At 45.6% G+C, this 19,441-nt stretch overlaps 1 protein-coding gene across 2 annotated transcripts in view; it reads right to left on the reverse strand.

Annotated features, from left to right (window-relative positions):
- Window positions 1–17,088, reverse strand: part of PPP6R1 (protein phosphatase 6 regulatory subunit 1) — an 89,034-nt gene extending 71,946 nt beyond the window's left edge. Inside the window, exon 1 of one of the 2 annotated variants that reach the window (XM_088450948.1) lies at window positions 16,864–17,088. The gene's annotated coding sequence lies outside the window, so the exon portion shown is untranslated. The remainder of the gene's footprint in view (window positions 1–16,863) is intronic. The other variant, XM_088450949.1, reaches the window with a different exon arrangement.
- Between the last annotated feature and the right edge of the window lie 2,353 nt (window positions 17,089–19,441).

Genomic DNA, 19,441 nt, shown 5'->3' on the forward strand with positions numbered 1-19,441 from the left:
CGACAAAGTTTTACAGGAGCCAGGTATGATGCTTCTAATAAAGCTAATTGTTGAAAGAAAAAAAAAAAAAACACACTCCCCATGTCATAGCATGGGGTGTGTTCATTCCTGCCACATTCAATCAGTGTGGCTCTGCCTCCTCTTCTATTCTGCCCATGACAAAGTGTGAAGAGGAAATGGAGACCGGACACAGATTGGCATCAGGAGCAGCGGATGTGAGGCTCCGACTATCACTGTGTGTACACTCCCATAAACCCCTGCCCCCAGCTATGCTGTTGCCGGCATGCACCCAGGGCTCTGCGCTCTCTTGCCGCACCAGGGATGCCATGCCCCACAACCACATTAGAGGTGATGAGGGAGACTGAGCTCTGGATGAAGAGCAGCTCCAGGGGGAGAGACAGAGACTGCTACAATGGCATGAAGGATGTGGTGCTGCTGAACTCCCAACAGAGGGGAAGACTTGCTGCAGCTTTGGGACAAGGAAGCGGCCATGGGCGGTGTGGGGACCGGAGGAGGCGTGCTGCTAGGGAAGCAGGGGGCTCACATGAGTTTGTTGGGAAAGCAGCTGTCTTATAAACAGCAGCCAGTGCTGTCAAAGAAATGTCAAGTACAGGAGGCTACAAAACTATCTGTACGCATGCTGTAGAGTCCGCTGGGACTAAGTTTTTGTCTACCATGAGATCCTGTGAGGGTCCCTTTCTGAGCTGTCATGAAAGCTTATATACCCCTCATTGATGGGTCTTCAACCTTTGGCCCTCCAACTGCTGTGGAACTACACATCTCAGCATGCCCTGCCACTGTTTTGATATCAAAACTGTGGCAGGGCATCCTGGGATCTGTAGTTCCACAGCAGCTGGAGGACCAAAGGTTGAAGACCCATTATAGTTATGTTATTTTATGATCTAGGATGAACCTGACCAAATGCACAATCACCTGGGCGTTATATATAAGAATTGGCAAATCTTGAAGTTATTCTGTATTAGCATGGCTCCCCCATAAACAACATTTGTGCTGTAATAGTGTTTTGGAGTTTTAAATTTGTGCCCTGTATAGAGCAAAGTCCTAGAAGGTTTTCCCTTGAAGGCTGCTTAGTTACCTGTGATCATCACACTGTGGACCAGGGATCCTGTATCAAATATCAGCCAGTTACAATAGCCTCTGCCCCAACCATCCCCAAATGTGCCTCTTCCTTCCCCACCCCCCAAAAAGAGTTACGTGTCACATCCTATGTATTTATTACTCATTATCCCACGTGTGGCATAAAATGAATTTAGGCCCTACTGTGTGGTATAATATGAATTTGGGCTTATACTGTGTGGTCTCTACAAGTGTTCAGATATTTTGGTCTCGGGCAATGGTTTGGCTCTTAAAAGGTTTAAACTGGCTCCTAGATTTTACAAAAATTTGTCAAGTCCTGCCCTACAAAATAACACCCTAAAACTACTGTAAGTAAAGTAACCTCACTTGTTACCTGTGGTACTGGAAAACCCAAGACATCCATAAGCTCCACAAAACTATTATAGAACTAAAGATTTCAGGACTTGCATTTTAATCAGGTTGCGTTGCTGGACCTTGCAATTGGCATAGAATACAGAGGAAGGATTTGCCTCCCCCTTTAGAACATACTACAATATAAGTTTTATCTTCTATTTCTTTTTTGAGCTGAACACTCACGATACAATAAGAAACTGTTCATCAATAGGAAGATCCCTCCCCATTTTTTCAACATACAGAAACATAATTTTTTTGAATAACAAAGACGATATTTTTAACTGAAATAACATTGTGGAATAAGATAGGACTCTTATTTATATTTCATTCTATTTTTGAGTTTTTTTATCGTGAATTTCAAGCATCCATTGCGCCTGTATATGTTTTGTTACCTTTTATATGTATGATCACTAGATAGGTCTACTATTCTGCAGTTGCCCACTTCAGTACAACCCATATTAATCAATCCCATCCACCATGTGTTGTGCTTATTTTTGTTATGTATAAGCTTAAATAGAACTCTACTGGATGAAGTCCTTCAGTGCTAACAGGTGACTCTTTACATAAGATAGAGACATACAACTAATAGGGCCCATACATCAGCAATCAATTGGGGGAGTACTATGTTTTGCAGACGAATGTGTAAAAAATAAAATAAACAAAATCGGCAACTTTATGGGGCTCCAGATTGCCGATTCTGACCAAAAAGTGATCAGTCGGTTAAACAAGTTGGATTTCGCCGACCAATCGGGGCTGTAGATTGCAAATGTATGGTATGGTATGATGACCCTTTGACATGATGTATGGGCACTTTCATAATTTGCACATCAGATCTTTGGATGAAAAAGAGCAGCAAATCGCTGAAAAATATCAATGTATGGGCGCATATTGGTGGATTGTTTTAGCAAGGCGCCGCGCCCTGCCCAATTTCAACACAACAAAATGTGCCCTGGCCGATTTCAAAACGGCAAGATACACTCTGGTCCCCACTCACGCATCTTCATATTCATTCTTTAAAATCAGGAATAATAAAAGATAATCCTGCTAAATAGGACACATCCCTGCAAATGCAACCTATATCCCTGGACATGTTCTAATGTAGCACTCACTAGTCTAGTATGCCAATATACCTGCACTGGGCAAAAAGAACAAAATGATTTTTTATGGCTAGATCTTCCCACAGATTCCTAGAAATTCACAGGTGTTTAACTTACATTGCGATGCTTCCTTAAATGCATTGGTTAGTGCACTGTGGGCCTGATTCAGACGCGCTCGCAAGCGGGTCGATGGTGGCCCAGCGCACATGCGCACGATGGAGCCTGCTCCGTCGTGCGCATGCGCGAGACCCGGATAGCGACGGGCAAACCGTCGCTTCAGGTCTCGTACCAAAGAGGGCGTGCTGTCGATGTTGAGTGACAGCACGCCCCCTTTGGTGGGCGTGCCGGGGGAGTGGCTGTCCAAAAGGAGGTGTTCCCATGTGAACGCGTCCGTTTGGGGGCGGCCCCACTGACATCATGAGTGATGTCAGTGGGAGAGATTTTGGCTCTGTCAGAGCCGAAATCTCTCTGGGGTTTGTGGTAACGAGACCCTACCACAAGGGTCTCGTCGCAAGCCCGATGCTCGCAATGGTCTTGACCTTCGCGACCATCTTCCTGGCCGCTCTCTATAGCTGTGGGTAGTCACCCACAGCTATGCGAGCGGCCAGGAGGCCACTCTAAAAAACAAGAAGGCCGGCCCTATTTAAGAGTGAGCGCTCTGTCAGAGCGTCCGGCTCTGAATCAGGGCCTGTGTGTTGGTCAGCAGTACACATTATGTAAACCGATAGACAAGTAACAGGACATGAGATGTGAAAATTCATTATCCACCCAATAATTATCCATTCAAGATGGCTGCACGTTAAAGGAATGTATAGATTTTAAAAAACAGCAGCCTGGCATTCTATTACAGTCCAAGCGTTAGAACATGGTGCAGGCAAGTTCAATTTGTATCTGGACACAACACAGGGATGCTTGCAAAAACAACCATAGCATCTGTAATCTGGGACACAGTGGTAAAGTGGAGACAGGAGGCCTCAGGATACAGGAGCATGCAGAGTATTTATGTACTTTATTACTACAATAAATGTATTTATATATTGCTTAAACAAAGCTGCGCCACATACTATGTACTTAACTCGCACGGTCCTGTCTCCTGAAACAACTCAATTTCCTCAGTAAGCCACTCACTTGCAGCATGTCACATTACTGTCCGCCACATAATAAATGCAAACATATGCATTTTGTGCGAACCTTTAAGCATAAATCAATATTTAATGGTTCTAACAAACATGGTCTGAATTCTAGAAATAATGTTTTTCATGATTTATATCTTTGTTTTAGTTGCTGGCCAAATATTCAGGGGACGATTCAATTCAGCGCGATTTGAATACCAATGGGAAGGAGTTCCTGGAGCTATTCAATTGACCACGCTGTAAAGTCACCACTAGAGGATTATGCTCGCACCATCCTCTGGTGCGAGCAGAAATCCGACTAAACTAAGGCCGTAAAGCTGTTTTCCGTTAACAGTATCGCGGCTGACACTTAAGTCGGAAAATGACGGTTACCATGACTAAACACCCCGGCTTACGGTCGACTAAGGGCCGTATGCAATTAGTTTCAAACCCGCGATACTTTTTCGCATGTCGGACTTTTCACCTACATCGCGCGTTTTGCATGCGGAAAAGTATCGGGTGCGCTCCTGCTATTCACAATATTCAATAAGAAAGGACGCGAAAACAGAACCCGGAGAAACTGAAACAGGCGAAAACTCCTGTCAAAAATGGAGAACTCAGCCTGACACTCCCCAAAAGATGCACTAACATTGGGGATCACTAAAGATGCCCCCGATTAGCCCTAATGAAGGTTTTTGGGGTGCTTAAGTTTTGACAATTGGTGCCAATTAGCGCATTAACACAAGTGGTGAAGAATAGCATTAAGCAGTATTCTTATGTGAATATAACTCTCCCAGCATATTTGGGGTACTTGAAAATGGGTGCTAGGATATTTTTAAGTTGCTAAAGTGAAGTTTTAAATTACGTTAAAAATCCACCTTCCGCAAGCACCTGAAATAAAAAAAACACCTGCCCCAAACTTGGGGACCCCCCCATAAGTCTATTTCGCTAGTTTTTAAGTTTGTCCCCCAACTTTGCCCTTTTTCGCCCCCAAAATGAAAATACTTTTTTGGGGTTTTCTTAAGTCTTTTTTTATTTTTAAATTTGACATAGCTTATCTTTGGGGGACTGTCCCAAGACAGTTTCCTGAAGGTTTCACCCCAAAGCCGCAATTCTGCACTTTTTTCCGCCTGCTATTCATAGGCAAACTTTTCCGCTGATTACATTGCACTGAGTTTTCGCCCACTCGAATTCTCTGAAATTGAAGACAGCGGAAACTTTCCGCCTGGCTAAATTACGTCAACCATGATACTTTCCGCGGATTCGGACTTTCGCCTCTAATTGAATACGGGCCTAAGTGCAGGGTGCAATGGGGACAATTGCATAGCTCCAGGAATTCCTTCCCGACGCTATTCAAATCAGGCTTAATTGACTCGCCCCCTCTGCCATGTTAAAAGAAAAGTTGACTGTGGAACTTTTCTTAAAGACTCTAGATAAAGTTACCGATTAAGAATATAATAAAAGAATTTTAATATTTTTTTTTCTCTTTCATCCACTAGGGGACACTGGAGGTGCTTACGCTGGGGTATACAGGCGTGGATAACTGGAGCCGGCACTTTAAATAATTTAGAAGTGTGAAGCTCCTCCCCCTCTATGCCCCATCAGCCCTCAGTTTAGAAAATGTGCCTACTAGGAGCTGGTCACAATCCGTGTGCTCCAGCAACACATTTATTTAAGTTATTTTATTTATAGCATCTTTTTTGACACTTTTAGGTACCCTTCGCCACCTCTCTAAAGGTGGGGTCCGGGTACCTGGCACCGTGTCCTTATAGGAGGCAGGAAGGAGTGCACAGCGCTTATACTAAAAGCACTGACAGCTCCTTACCGCCACAGCACATCTCCAACAAGGAAGAAGAAGAGAAGTGCTGACTGGAGACAGACTTCTATGGGGAACCACGCAGTGAGTAACCACCTGCGCATCCCCCTGCTCCCAGCCCCACCGCTGCCCAGCGTTGTACAAACTTAGTGTGCTGGGCAGCTAATGCAAAGCGCTACACGCAGCTCCCTGCTGTCCCTCCTCCCGCTATTACAGGAGACGCTGGGCTGCTTATGCAGAGCGCTACACGCGGCTCCCCTGCTCTCCCTCCCCTCCCCTCCCTTCTCCCGCTATTACTGGAGACGCTGGGCTGCTTATGAAGCGCGCTACAGCGCGGCACCCGGAACTCCCTCCACCCGCTGCTCAGCACGGCTCACCGCTGTCCCTCCTCCCGCTGATAGCGCGGCACCAGGTCTCCCTCTCCCCGCTGTTACAGCGCGGGGCAGCTTATGCAGAGCGCTGCTCAGAGCGGCTCTCTCAATCCCTCTCCCCGCTTTACAGTGGCGCGGGGCAGCAGGTTAAGTGTGCTACAAGAGCGGCCACCTACTCTAACTCTCCCCGCTGTACACGCGGTGTGAGACGCGAGGGGGGGATTGTAATGGCCACAGAAGCCATCTTGTGTAGCCCTTCAGAGCATAAAGAAGGGGGCAGAGCTTAAAGGCAGCGCGGGTCTCTCTCTATGTGGCAAGCGGCTGTATAACAGCAGGGCTGCCGTTCCTTATTACACAGCAGCTCATACTGCATCTCTATACAGAAGATTGCAGTGTAAGACACAGAAGGATGGATTCCTCTGCTGCCATTCCTGTGCTGCACAAGTACATCTCCCGATTACATCTCTGGTAGAAAGGCTGCAAGTAACTGGGGTGTAAGTGCAGGGGAATCTGATCTGTGGGAGGGGGGGTTTCTCCTCATCTGTGTCCCATAGCTCCCTTGTTTGTCTTGTCTGTGTCTTTTCTGTTTTATGCCGTGATTCTCCGGGTGACTGTGTGTACCAGGTCCAACAGAACCAAGGCTTCTCAGAAGCTGTTTGTCTGTTCCAAGTGTAACAACAAACAGACCAAGCCACATGGCACTGGGTCCACGTTATGTGATGCTTGTATAACAACGGGTTCACAGATGGCGATTACTAGCTCTTCTGCTCCGCCATGGGCAGGAGACACCCTGGTTCAGAGTACAACGGTGCCTGCACCCTCCACTTCCTACCAAAAAAATAAAAAAACTGTCACAAGAGCGTACTCTGACTGTTCTCCAGTCAGAAGAGTCGGACGAACAATTCCTCGCTACAGAGGATAAAGTAGAGGGTGATTTGGAGGAAGTTTTACAAGAAACCCCTCAGGAGTTAGAGTCCGCCTCCCCCGGGGTGGAATCTCTAATCTTGGCAGTCAGAAAGGTCCTTAATTTGCCTGAGGAGATAGTTACTGCATCCCAGGAGTGGGAACTATTTCACGAACAACCTAAGTGTTCAGCGGTTTTTCCGTTCTCACAACAACTTCAACAGTTATCAGTGGCCTGGAAACAGATAAGCGGTTCCGGATAAGCGGTTCCAAATTCCACGCAGGTTTCCCCCTAGCTACCCTTTTCCATCATCCATGATGGAGAACTAGGAAACACCTCCTCCTGTAGATGCGGCTGATTTCAGTCTCTCTAAGAAAACAGCAGTTCCGGTGCCGGGAGCTACTGTTTTTAAAGGACCCTTCGGATCGTAAGTTTGAGACAACACTATGATCTATATATACACCGCAGCAGGAGCTCAGCTTTGACCTACCCTTATTACTGCCTGGGTTAACAAGGCTGTGGTTTGCTGGGTTGACCAGTTGATTACACTCGGGTACTTCCAGAGCAGAATTAAGTCTACTAGCAGAACACATCTGTGAGTCTGCAGTTTACTTAGGAGAAGTTTCTAAGGATATCAGTCAGATTAGTGCTGCATCTGTCATTTCTGAATGCAGAGCTCTGTGGTTGAGCGCTTGGCAAGCAGACGCAGAGTCCAAGCGTGCGGTTGAGGGTTTACCATTCACGGGTGATATGTTTTTTGGCCCGGAATTGGACAAGTGGATATCCTAGGCCACGGGGGGGGGGGAGGGATAAGTCCTCTTTCCTCCCGTCTACTGCTCCGGCTTCCAGAAGACCTTATACTGGACCTTCGTTTCATTCCTTTCGAGAGCTTCATTCCTTTTGAGGTAGAGCCAGAGGTGCTTCTATGCAACCGAGAGGCTGCAGAGGTAGAGGTCGTCCACTCACGGTGGCACGTAGACCAGAGCCTGAACCAGCTGAGAAACTGGTGGCTTGATGGTCTTCCGTTCCACCTGGGGTTTCCTGCGGTGGGAGCACGCTTGCAAGAATTTCAAGTTCTACAGGAGGCTATCAGGTCTCTAGTAGTTTCATCTGTGCTAGTTCCAGTTCCGGAGCATCAGCGAGGTATGGGGTTTTACTCAAACCTGTTTGTAGTGCCCAGACCGAATGGTGCGGTCAGACCCATCTTAAACCTCAGGTCCTTAAAATCTGTCTCTGAAGATGTATCATTTCAAAATGGAACATCTGCAGTCCGTCATTGCGAGCTTGGAACCAGGGGGGTTCTTATTATCCCTGGATATCAAGGAGGCTTATCTCCATGTTCCCATTGGGAGCCACACCAAGCTTTTCTGCGTTTTGCCATATTGAAAGATCATTACCAGTTTCGGCATTGCCGTTCGGGTTATCCTCGGCTCCCCGCATATTCACCAAGATCATGTCAGTCATGATCGCTCTCCTTCAGTCATCAGGAGTGAACATAATCCCTTATTTGGACTATCTGTTGCTCAAGGCTCCATCTGTATCTATTCTATCAGATCATGCCTTACTGACCTATCACACTCTAACCCAACACAGTTGGATAATCAACTTCAAGAAGTCAAATCTCAATCCGTCCCAGAAGCTTCTATTTCTGGGCATGATAGTGGATATGGAATCACAGAGGATTTTTCTTCCAACAGACAAGGCCAGGGATATCCGGTTGTTAGTTCAGCTGGTCCTCAGTCCAAAGAAGGTGTTAATGCTTCTTTGTCTGCGTCTCTTAGGAAAGAGGGTAGCTGCTTTCGAGGCACTACATTTCGGCCGATTTCACTCCGTTTTTCAGCTGGACCTGTTAGCACAGGGGCAGGGTCTCATCTGCTTCTACATCAACAGATCCGTCTGAGCCAGATTACCAGAATGGCCCTTCTCTGGTGGACGTAATCCACAAATCTTTTAGCAGGCCGGAGATTCGGAGTGTGTGACTGGATCATTGTAACAACGGATGCCAGCCTCCGAGGATGGGGAGCAGTAGTCCTCGATTACCACTTTTAGAGGGTCCCCTCTAGAACAGAGATGGCCCATAAATGCATTGGAACTCAGAGCGCTTTACAATGCCCTGATAGAGGCAACCTAGTTTCTAAAGGCTCATCCGGTAAGAGTTTAGTCCGATAACGCGACGGCCATCGCTTACATCAACCACCAAGAAGAAACTCTGAGTCGCATAGCTATGCGAGAAGTAACTCGGATCCTCCGGTGGGCCGAGAACCATTCAGTAATCCTGTCGGCGGTATTCATCCCGGGTGTGGACAACTGGGAAGCAGATTACCTAAAATTGACAGGATATCCATTCCGGGGAATGGAAGCTTCATCCAGACGTGTTCAACGTGCGGATACGTCGATGGGGATGTCCTCAGGTGGACCTCATAGTGTCACGACTGAATTGTCAGCTACCAGTATACGGGTCAAGAACTCGAGATCCGCAGGCGGAAGCAGTAGACGCTCTGACAAGTCTGTGGATCTACGACTTCGTTTACCTTTTTTTCCTCCGATTCCGCTTCTTGTCTTCTAAAAAAGGATAAGACAAGCGACAGCCTCTGTAATTTTCGTGGCTCCAAACTGGCCTTGGAGAAGTTGGTTCTCGGACCTTCAATCCCTATTGTCAGACGATCCGTGATCCCTTCCTCTGCGCCCGGAACAATTACAGCAGGGCCATTTCATACACCCCAATCTAGCGCAACTGCGTTTACCGGGGTGGCTCTTTCGCCAGTTTCGGCTGCGCATTATCATCACATCTGGCATGCTCATATCTCACCCAGTTTCTGCTTTTCCTTCAGACAGGTCTGGATTCTGGCCTTCGTCTGGGAACCTTAAGGGTGCAGGTCTCAGCCTTTTCCATTTTCGTTCAAAGGAAATTGGAAATTGGCCCTCATTCCTGAGGTGCAGACGTTTCTTCAAGGGGTCTTGCACGTGCAGCCCACTTTTGTACCTCCAATAGCTTCCTAGGATCTAAACTTAGTGCTTCTGTTTCTTCAGTCGCCCATGTTTGAACCTTTGGAGGAGGTTGATCTTAAGTACCTGTCTTGGAAGACGTTTCTCTTCCTGGCTCTCGCTTCGGCTCGTAGAGTTTCAGAAGTGGGTGCTCTGTCTTATAAGCGGGACGGCAGCCGCTTTCCTTGCCAAGGTTGTGTCGGCTTTTCATATCAATCAGCCTATTGTAGTACAGTTGTTGGTGGAGGACTCTGGCATTTCTTCTACCTTGGATGTGGTTAGGGCTCTCCACATCTATGTTGCCAGAACAGCGTCCATCCGTAAGTCTGAGTCGCTTTTTGTCCTCTATGATGCTGTTCGGAGGGGTTGGCCATCGTCTAACCAGACTTTGGCATGTTGAATTCGGCTGACTATTCATCAGGCTTATGTTAGTGTCGACTGTCGGCCTCCTTCGTCCATTAGACTCATTCCACACGTTCTGTGGGTGAGTCATGGGCGGCCGGTAGAGGAGCCTCCACGTCACAATTGTGCCGTGCGGCCACTTGGTCTTCAGTTCACAGGTTTGTCAAGTTTTATACCTTTGATATGTTTGCTAGATCGGCATCCCGTTTTGACCGCCTAGTTCTGCAGGTGACGCAGAGCGCTCCCGCCCGTGGGGAAAACTTTGGGACGTCCCCAGCGTAAGCACCTCCAGTGTCCCCTAGTGGATGAAAGAGAAAATGGGATTTTGGTACCTACCGGTAAATCCTTTTCTCTGATTCCACAGGGGACACTGGACGCCCACCTCAGCGCTCTTAGCCTGCCTGTTAGGCTTGTTCTGTATGTTGTATGATATATTGTGTGTTCTTCTCTCCTTTTCTTATTCCGCTTGTTCTCCATCTCCTTTCGGTCTTCATTTTCTAACCTGAGGGCTGATGGGGCATAGAGGGGGAGGAGCTTCACACTTCTAAATTATTTAAAGTGCCGGCTCCAGTTATCCACGCCTCTATACCCCAGCGTAAGCACCTCCAGTGTCCCCTGTGGAATCAGAGAAAAGGATTTACCGGTAGGTACCAAAATCCCATTTTATGTGTTCAGGATGTTTTAATTTGATATAACAGCGTGGTTTTATACTCAATTAAGTGCACTTTAAATAAAGTTTATTGAAGTTTGTATTTTCATTAACATTTATAAAATTTTGCAGTGGTAAACCATTTGCAGATGAAGTTAATTTAACTATAAAAGGTAGATATAAATGTGAAATTGCATTATAGCTGACATCAATGACTTTTTAATCTCAGAATTAATGGAATCCCTGCATTTGCCAACTAATCAGAATGAAGGCCCCTACACACACTATACCATATTTTGAACGATTTGGCCGATTCCAACGCATCGGAACGACAAATCGTGCAAATCGTCAAGTGTGTACGAACTATGCGCGCTCCCGCAGCACCGTCTATCGCATCTTCAGATCTGCTCTATATGCAGGAAGATCGGTCATTCTCATTAACAATTCCCCTCAGATCATGCAGTGTGTACACTCTACCGAACGACCAGGCGATATGATTAAATTATATAGTTATATATACATATTATATAGTTAACGATCTAACCACCAAATGATGCACCATACAGTCAGGTGTATAAATATTGGGACATTGACAGAATTTTCATATTGTGGCCTCTATTCACCACTACAATGGCTTTGAAATGAAACAAACAAGATGTGCTTTAACTGCAGACTTTCAGATTTAATTTGAGGGTAATTACATCCACATCAGGTGAACGGTGTAGGAATTACAACGGTTTCTATATGTGCCTCCCACTTTTTAAGGGGCCAAAAGTAATGGGACTATCAACTCAAAAGCTATTTCATGGACAGGTGTGAGCTATTCCCTCGTTATTTCATTATCAATTAAGCAGGTAAAAGGTCTGGAGTTGATTCCAGGGGTGGAATTCAATTGATTCCTGCCCCCATCGCACCCGACAAAGCTATTCAATTCTTGCTCCTGTCGGGCACGATCAGCTGACAGTGCTACATTTCAGCTCGCAGCCCCAGGGGGGTGAGAGCTGAAATGTGCGAAAAGTGACATGTTTGGCCGCCCAAATATCACTTTTCGCGATCGCGCCCAGCACTTTGGTCGGGTTTAGCTGCTTTACGCGGCTAATCCCGACCACTTTGGGCGCGATCAGCACGAAAATCTGGAACAATTGCATAGTGGCCCGCGATCTCCTCTCACTTTAGACGGGAGATGCGGGCCGCAAAAACAGTTGTGACATTTGCATTTGGAATCAGTTGCTGTCGACTCTCAATATTAGATTCAAAGAGCTGTCACTATCAGTGAAGCAAGCCATCATTAGGCTGAAAAATCTAAACAAACCCATCAGAGAGATAGCAAAAACATTAGGTGTGGCCAAATCAACTGTTTGGAACATTCTTAAAAAGAAAGAACGCACCGGAGAGCTCAGCAACACCAAAAGACCCGGAAGACCACAGAAAACAACTGTGGTGGATGACAAAAGAATTATTTCCATGGTGAAGAAAAACCCCTTCACAACAGTTGGCCAAATCAAGAACACTCTCCAGGAGGTAGGTGTATGTGTGTCAAAGTCAACAATTAAGAGAAGACTTCACAAGAGTGAATATAGAGGGTTCACCACAAGATGTAAACCATTGGTGAGCCACAAAACAGGAAGACCAGATTAGAGTTTGCCAAACAACATCTAAAAAAGCCATTACAGTTCTGGAACAACATCCTATGGACAGATGAGACAAAGATCAACTTGTACCAGAGTGATGGGAAGAGAAGAGAAGGAAAGGAACTGCTCATGATCCAAAAAATACCATCTCATTAGTGAAGCATGGTGGTGGTAGTGTCATGGCGTGGGCATGTATGGCTGCCAATGGAACTGGTTCCCTTGTATTTATTAAAGATGTGACTGCTGACAAAAGCAGCAGAATGAATTCTGAAGTGTTTCAGGCAATATTATATGCTCATATTCAGTCAAATGCTTCAGAACTCATTGGACGGCGCTTCACAGTGCAGATGGACAATGACCCGAAGCATACTGTAATAGCAACCAAAGAGTTTTTTAAGGCTAAAAAGTGGAATGTTATGCAATGGCCAAGTCAATCCCCTGACCTGAATCCGATTGAGCATGCATTTCACTTGATGAAGACAAAACTGAAGGGAAAATGCCCCAAGAACAAGCAGGAACTGAAGACATTTGCAAGTAGAGGCCTGGCAGAGCATCACCAGGGATGAAACCCAGCGTCTGGTGATGTCTATGCGTTCCAGACTTCAGGCTGTAATTGCCTGCAAAGAATTTGCAACAAAGTATTAAAAAGTGAAAGTTAGATTTAGGATTGTTTAGTTTGTCCTATTACTTTTGGCCCCTTAAAAAGTGGGAGGCACATATAGAAACCGTTGTAATTCCTACACTGTTCACCTGATTTGGATGTAATTACCCTCAAATTAAATCTGAAAGTCTGCAGTTAAAGCACATCTTGTTTGTTTCATTTCAAAGCCATTGTGGTGGTGAATAGAGGCCAAAATATGAAAATTCTGACAATGTCCCAATAGTTATGCACCTGACTCTATATCGTTTGGTAGATTGCACAGTGCGTATGCACTATATAGTTTGTCCGGGAGTTCAAGGAAATCGTTGACGACAGTGCATTGTTTGCAAGTCGTCTAGTCTGTAACTAGCAGAACTGTTTTCCAATCATGATCCATTGAAAAAATAGACGTGATACAAAACCCCCCTGGTTTTTTTGTGGGTGCACTGGAACACAGAGTGAATGGCAATCATTTACAGTTTCCGCTTACCAACTTCCGGCTGCCACAGTGACTACCATGGCTTTACACAGTTTATCGCTATTTGAGATGCAAGTCGGCAATGACATGACATTTTTTTTTAAGACCGCTTTCCCAACCCTCTTACTGGAATCGGTATGTAATCAAATCCCGACAGCGGCAGGCCGGCGGGTCGAAATCCCTACAGCTTGTCAGGCTATTCGCGCCAGACAAGAGCAACAATTGAATAGAATCAGAGTTTTGTTGTGCTAGGTAGGTAATTCCAAACCAAGAAAGAAAGAAAAAACTTTAACCAGAAATAGGAGCAAGTAATGAGTAAAGTTGCGTATCCACTTACAGACTATGAAACGAGTGCACAGTTACGACATTATAATCGTGCAGTCGTTTCACAGTCTGATGTGTCTACACTGAACTTTCAGTGTAAGCACATCAATCATCCCAGAACATGGTCGATGTCATAATCGTGCCATCGCTCAGTAATGTTGCGTAGTGGATACCCGCCATTAGAGTGAGAAGCTCAGATCTTGGGCAGAGGAGTGGGATTAAATTCAGAGAAATTTAGAGATAACTTGAGACAAGTTAAGAAATATATATATCATACGGGATTCTGCGGTCCTCAGGCACAATCAATGTGGACACTGTAAAAGCAGAAGAGTCAAAGCACATGTAGTAAGGAATATTAGTCTAGCCAACTGCTTTACAAATGGATTGTAGGAGTAAAAGTCTGGTTAAGGGAAGACCAGTAAAAAAAAGAACTGCAGTAGGAATGCAAGAGACTGGAGAGACACAGGTAACAGCACAACCAAGGTAAATAATGACATACACAGTAATAATAGCCCAACTGTATACTTTATCAGTGCTGATCGTCATCTGACTAGTCTAATCAGATATTAAATGGAACCAGCAATCATTTTGTGCCCACATGCACTACAATTTGCTGCCTATAAGTTCTAAAGGAACATAATTGGTTATTAAGATCGGCACCTAGCTGAAGTTCAATATGCTAAACAAAAAGTACCAATACAGGTGCAGATACAGAGTAGGGTTGGCAACTCTAGCAATCTGTTATATTTATTATTTGCTATAATCACTGTATAAAATATTAACCCAAGTGAAATGAGTCATTACAATTTGCAGGTAAAACCAGAATTTTTAGAGAACAAAAAAACACAACATGTATGAGCATTACTGAACACATGGTCATAACCATCAGCATACTTGCATAGGCTAAAATTAAGATTTAGACGAGTTAACCACCACCTATGAGAATTTTTTTTTATTTTTTTTTAATGGATTGGGGTGGGGAAATTTAATTAACCGACTGACTACGGAAAATTTGGTCGAAAGGGGTCCACTACCAACGCCCCTAGACGATCTGTAAAAATTTTCCATACACACTCTCTAGTACAGAGTATACAGCACTCACATTGTAACACAACAGGTGCCTTATACAGTCTCCTACAGTACATGCAGCAAATAGATGCAGAACTTTAATGAACAAATAAATGAAATTAGGCAGGCATTGAAAATAAACCTCTTTTTAGCAAAGTATCTTTACAACATAGAAAGCAAAACCTGATTACGCCCAATAAAGTGTTCATATATAATGCAGCATCAAGAGACTGGGGTTTAAGGGATCAGTAGTAGCACAAAACCCTCCACATACAATGATGAGGACAAAGGTAACCTGTGTCTGCAGTTGTCATGGGCATGGCAATTACTTAATAGATTAACAGCCAATTGTTTCCTACTTCTTCCCTAATGTAGTGTGATGATTAGTCTATATAGTAGACATAGGCACACATTCATATGGCCTTGCACCTATAGGACAGGTAGCTTCATGCCAAGTGTAAAGACACCCAAGTGTGCTATCCAGTATGCAAGAAGCAAGGAAGTGAAGCTTTACACTAACAAATTATTTCCTGTGTATTTTGGTTGCTTGAAGTCTAAAGGTGCCCACACACATAGCGATCTGCACACGATCCCACTATGTGTGCGATTTCCCCTGAACTCTCCCCCGGCAGCTCCCCGGCAGTCCTACACACGATTTGGAGTAAAAAAATGTCCAATCTGACTTAAGACCTATCGTGCATCCAGTGCATTGTGTCCCAGATTGGCAAATCTACCCTACAGCACGGCAGATCTGAAGATGCGATGTGTGACCAGCAGGGATGCGCATTGGCATCGTGATCGTGAGTGGACACGATTTGGGCATATTTTACGATTTGTCGTAACGATTCGTCGAAATTGGGTAAATCGTGTAAAATATCGCTATGTGTGAGGGCACCTTAAGGGCAGGTTAACTCTGGGTAGTAGGCGCAAGCTGTGGATAGGGTCTCAAAGATTGCAGTCTATGGGTAGGCTGATTGGGTAGCAAATGGAAGATGTGGAGAAGAGCTAAAAGGAGTTGACAATCTATGTGCACGCTGACTGACAGCAGGTGAGAAACTGTAGAGCTTGCAGTATATGGGCAGGCTAACTGGCAGAAGTTGGGGGAGCTTTCAAGAGTGACACATGAACTTGCAGTCTATAGGTAAGTTGGCGGACAGGAGTTGGGGAGCTAAGCTCACTGGATCTTGCAGTCTATGTGAGGCATGTGTGGTCTGTGGAGATAGGCTCACGGAAGCTTGCAAACTATGGGCAGTAGCAGGTAAGGGAGCTGTGTGGAGAGGGGCTCAGAGGAGCTTGCAGTCTATGGGCAGTAGCAGGTAGGGGCTGTAGAGTCAGAGCCGTAGCTAGACTTTTTGGTGCCCTGTTCCAGAAAGAGCATTGGCGATGAAATAAGAGGAAGTTATAAGTGAGAATGATAATAAACAGTAATTTGACAGACCCAAACAGCGCCCCCTGACCTGTGGTGCCCTGTGCGATGGCACCGGCTGCACTACCATAGCTACGGCCCTGTGTAGAGTGACATGGTTAGGGGCACACAGGAGCTTGCTCTTTTCTAGGTCAGGTATTGACAGTAGGTGAGGGAGCTGTGTAAAGGGACTCAGGAGCTTACAGTGTATGACAGCAAGTGGAGGAGCTGTGGAGTGACAGAGTGCACTCTATGGGCAGCAGCAGGAGGGAGACAGGAGCATGCACTCTATGGGCAGCAGCAGGGGGGGGGCTGGGAGTGACAGGGGGAGGGGCTCAGTGACAGTTGAGCCATGCTTCAGGGCACACTGGGTAACTGGCGTTGCTAGGCAATGGGGTGCGGGCAGCTACGGAGAGACCGAACCCGGGTAACCCTCCTATACACTCGGCAGTGACAGGCCCGGGCGCTGGAGGCCTCTGTGTGCACTCACCCCGGGGCTGGTCTCCTGGGACACGTGACGTATCGGGCAGGTGCCGTCCCGGCGGCCGGTCCTCCTGTCCCCGGCGAGAGCGGAGAAGGTGAGGCGCACAGCCCCGGCTGTCGCAGCTGTCACAGGGGGATAGGCAGTCTCTGGAAGGACGGCAGCAGCAGCGGAAGGAGCTAACTCTTCCGCTTCCGCTCACAGGGGCCGCAGGTGGGGGGAGGATGGGAGGGGGGGTTCCGGTGCTCTCTGCTTCCTCCGACCTGCGGGAGGCGCTCTCCTCCGCCGGGATGGACGTGGGATGCGGACGGGAGCATCCGCCAATCAGAGGGGGGGAACACTGCAACCTCAGCACTGATGGCTCCTAGCTTCGTGTAACGTGGACGGGGCACAGTCATATTCACCTCACTATGGGGGAGATCTATCAAACCTTGGTAAGAGATAAAGTGGAGAAATTGCCCATAGCAACCAATTAACTTCTGTCATTTTATAGACTGTACTGGATAAATGATAGTGAAAAGCTGATTGGTTGCCATGGGCAACTTCTCCACTTTACTCCCACAAAGCTTTGATTCATCTTCCCCAATGTACTTTGCAGCTGAGGTTCTCACCTCAGTGCTGAACTTGTTTTATGCTAATCTCGCTCAAAAGGGGGTGATTCAATTGTTTTGGGCGGTCCAATTATTATTATTACTACCAGTTATTTATATAGCGCACACATATTCCACAGCACTTTAAAGAGAATATTTGGGCATTCACATCAGTCCCTGCCTCAGTGGCGCTTACATTCTATATTCCCTACCACATGTACACGCACACACATACACACTAGGGGTAATTTTGTTGGGAGCCAATTAACCTACCAGTATATTTTTGGAGTGTTGGAGTTATCCGGAGTACCCAGAGGAAACCCACGTAAGCACAGGGAGAATATACAAACTCCAACAGCTAAGCTAGGTAGACACTGCAGCGATGTCGGGACGATATGCTGTTTCGTAATGACATATCGCCTGCATCGCTCAGGGTGTACTGGCGATTGCGCGCTGCTGCAGTAGTTAGCGACGGTCGCCAGTGCTGCACATCAAACCTAGCGATATCACTAGCGGCCAATGCATTGTTAATGAATGACGTAACGGTGATCATTACGTCAATCATTAAAGTCGTCCAGTGTGGACGCACAATCACTGTTGATGGGCATTCGTTCCGATGTCGTAACGAAGCTCGTCACTCCACTGTGTACCTAGCTTTAGGGCCAGATGCCCAATGTAGCAATTCAATTGTTTTGTGTGCCCATTAGTTGTCGCGTCCAAACTACAGTTTTCACACATTTCTGCTCACCTCAGGAGGGGGATAGCAGAAATGCTAGCGGCTGTTTGCACCCGAACAGGGCAACAAATTAATTTCTTTGTCGGACAGCCGCCGCCTCTAACAATTGTATGGTCCCCCAACATCAGTCTCACCCATTATTTTATGTAGCATTTACACAAATTGTACCTTGTGCTCCAACACCCTCGAAAATACAAAAACTAATTTTGCTCCATCTAACATCAAATATAATTTATCGAAAATGGCCCAAAATGTTTTTTTTTTTAATTTCAAGAAGTTTAATTAAAAACATTGATTTTCTACTTTTAATACAAAAAAAACCACTTTGCACTTCTTCCTTTAGCCGTAATCTAACATTATACAATAGTGAAATGCAATATTCTATTTGCAGGTGCTCATAACAAAATCTGAACTTGAAAAATAATAATGCATTTTTTTTTAATTTTTTACAATTTTGGTCATCTTGATTTAAATACTATGTGTAGGAATAATATGGTCGCCCATCAAGGCCTACTATTTTTTTTTAACAAAAAATAAACTACTGTAAATGAGACAAGATGGGGAAGATTATTTTCCCTCCCTACTTTTTATGAAACTTTTGTTTACTGTTTCAGTCATTGACTCGAGACAATAGAGATAATTACTAAGTTTATAACTTGTTTTGCTGCTTTAATTCAAACAAGGATACCCCCATACCCTCACTTGTGTTCAGCCAATATGTGAGAGATGGGGCACCTAGTGCCCACCCCCATCTATGGAAAACTTAGTTTTTCTGTAGAGCAGGGTAATATTGTCAGGATATTAATATGAGGGGCCGCATTGTTTGAGGAGACTTGCATCATTCAGAGGTGTGTGCCCTTATATGCCCAAGTGACATTATGGGAATGGTATGTAGTGCCCTCCACATCGATTGAAAACTTATACGTATAGTACCGGGTCATATTGTCTGATCACTTGACAATACTACTAAGTGGCTGCATCATTTTAAAGAGGGGTCTTAAATGTGAGTGCCACTTAATGTTTCAATACCAGGTTGGGTGAGATCTAGCCCATCCCATGACTCCATGAACATGGGTACCCCCATCTTTTTAGGTTTTGTAATTGGGAGAAAGGGGGCTTTTAGTCCCTCCCCATCCTCTGTGTCACACACCAGTGATGGCCAAAACTCCCTAATGGTAATCAGAAGCAGTAGGTTATGTAATAAGGCTTACTGCAGATTACGATTGGGACTCTTGTAGGGTGGCCATTGGAAGGGTGCCAT

This window comes from Taudactylus pleione, unplaced genomic scaffold (genome assembly GCF_031769625.1).
Source record: "Taudactylus pleione unplaced genomic scaffold, aTauple2 ptg000535l, whole genome shotgun sequence".
Classification (NCBI taxonomy): domain Eukaryota; kingdom Metazoa; phylum Chordata; class Amphibia; order Anura; family Myobatrachidae; genus Taudactylus; species Taudactylus pleione.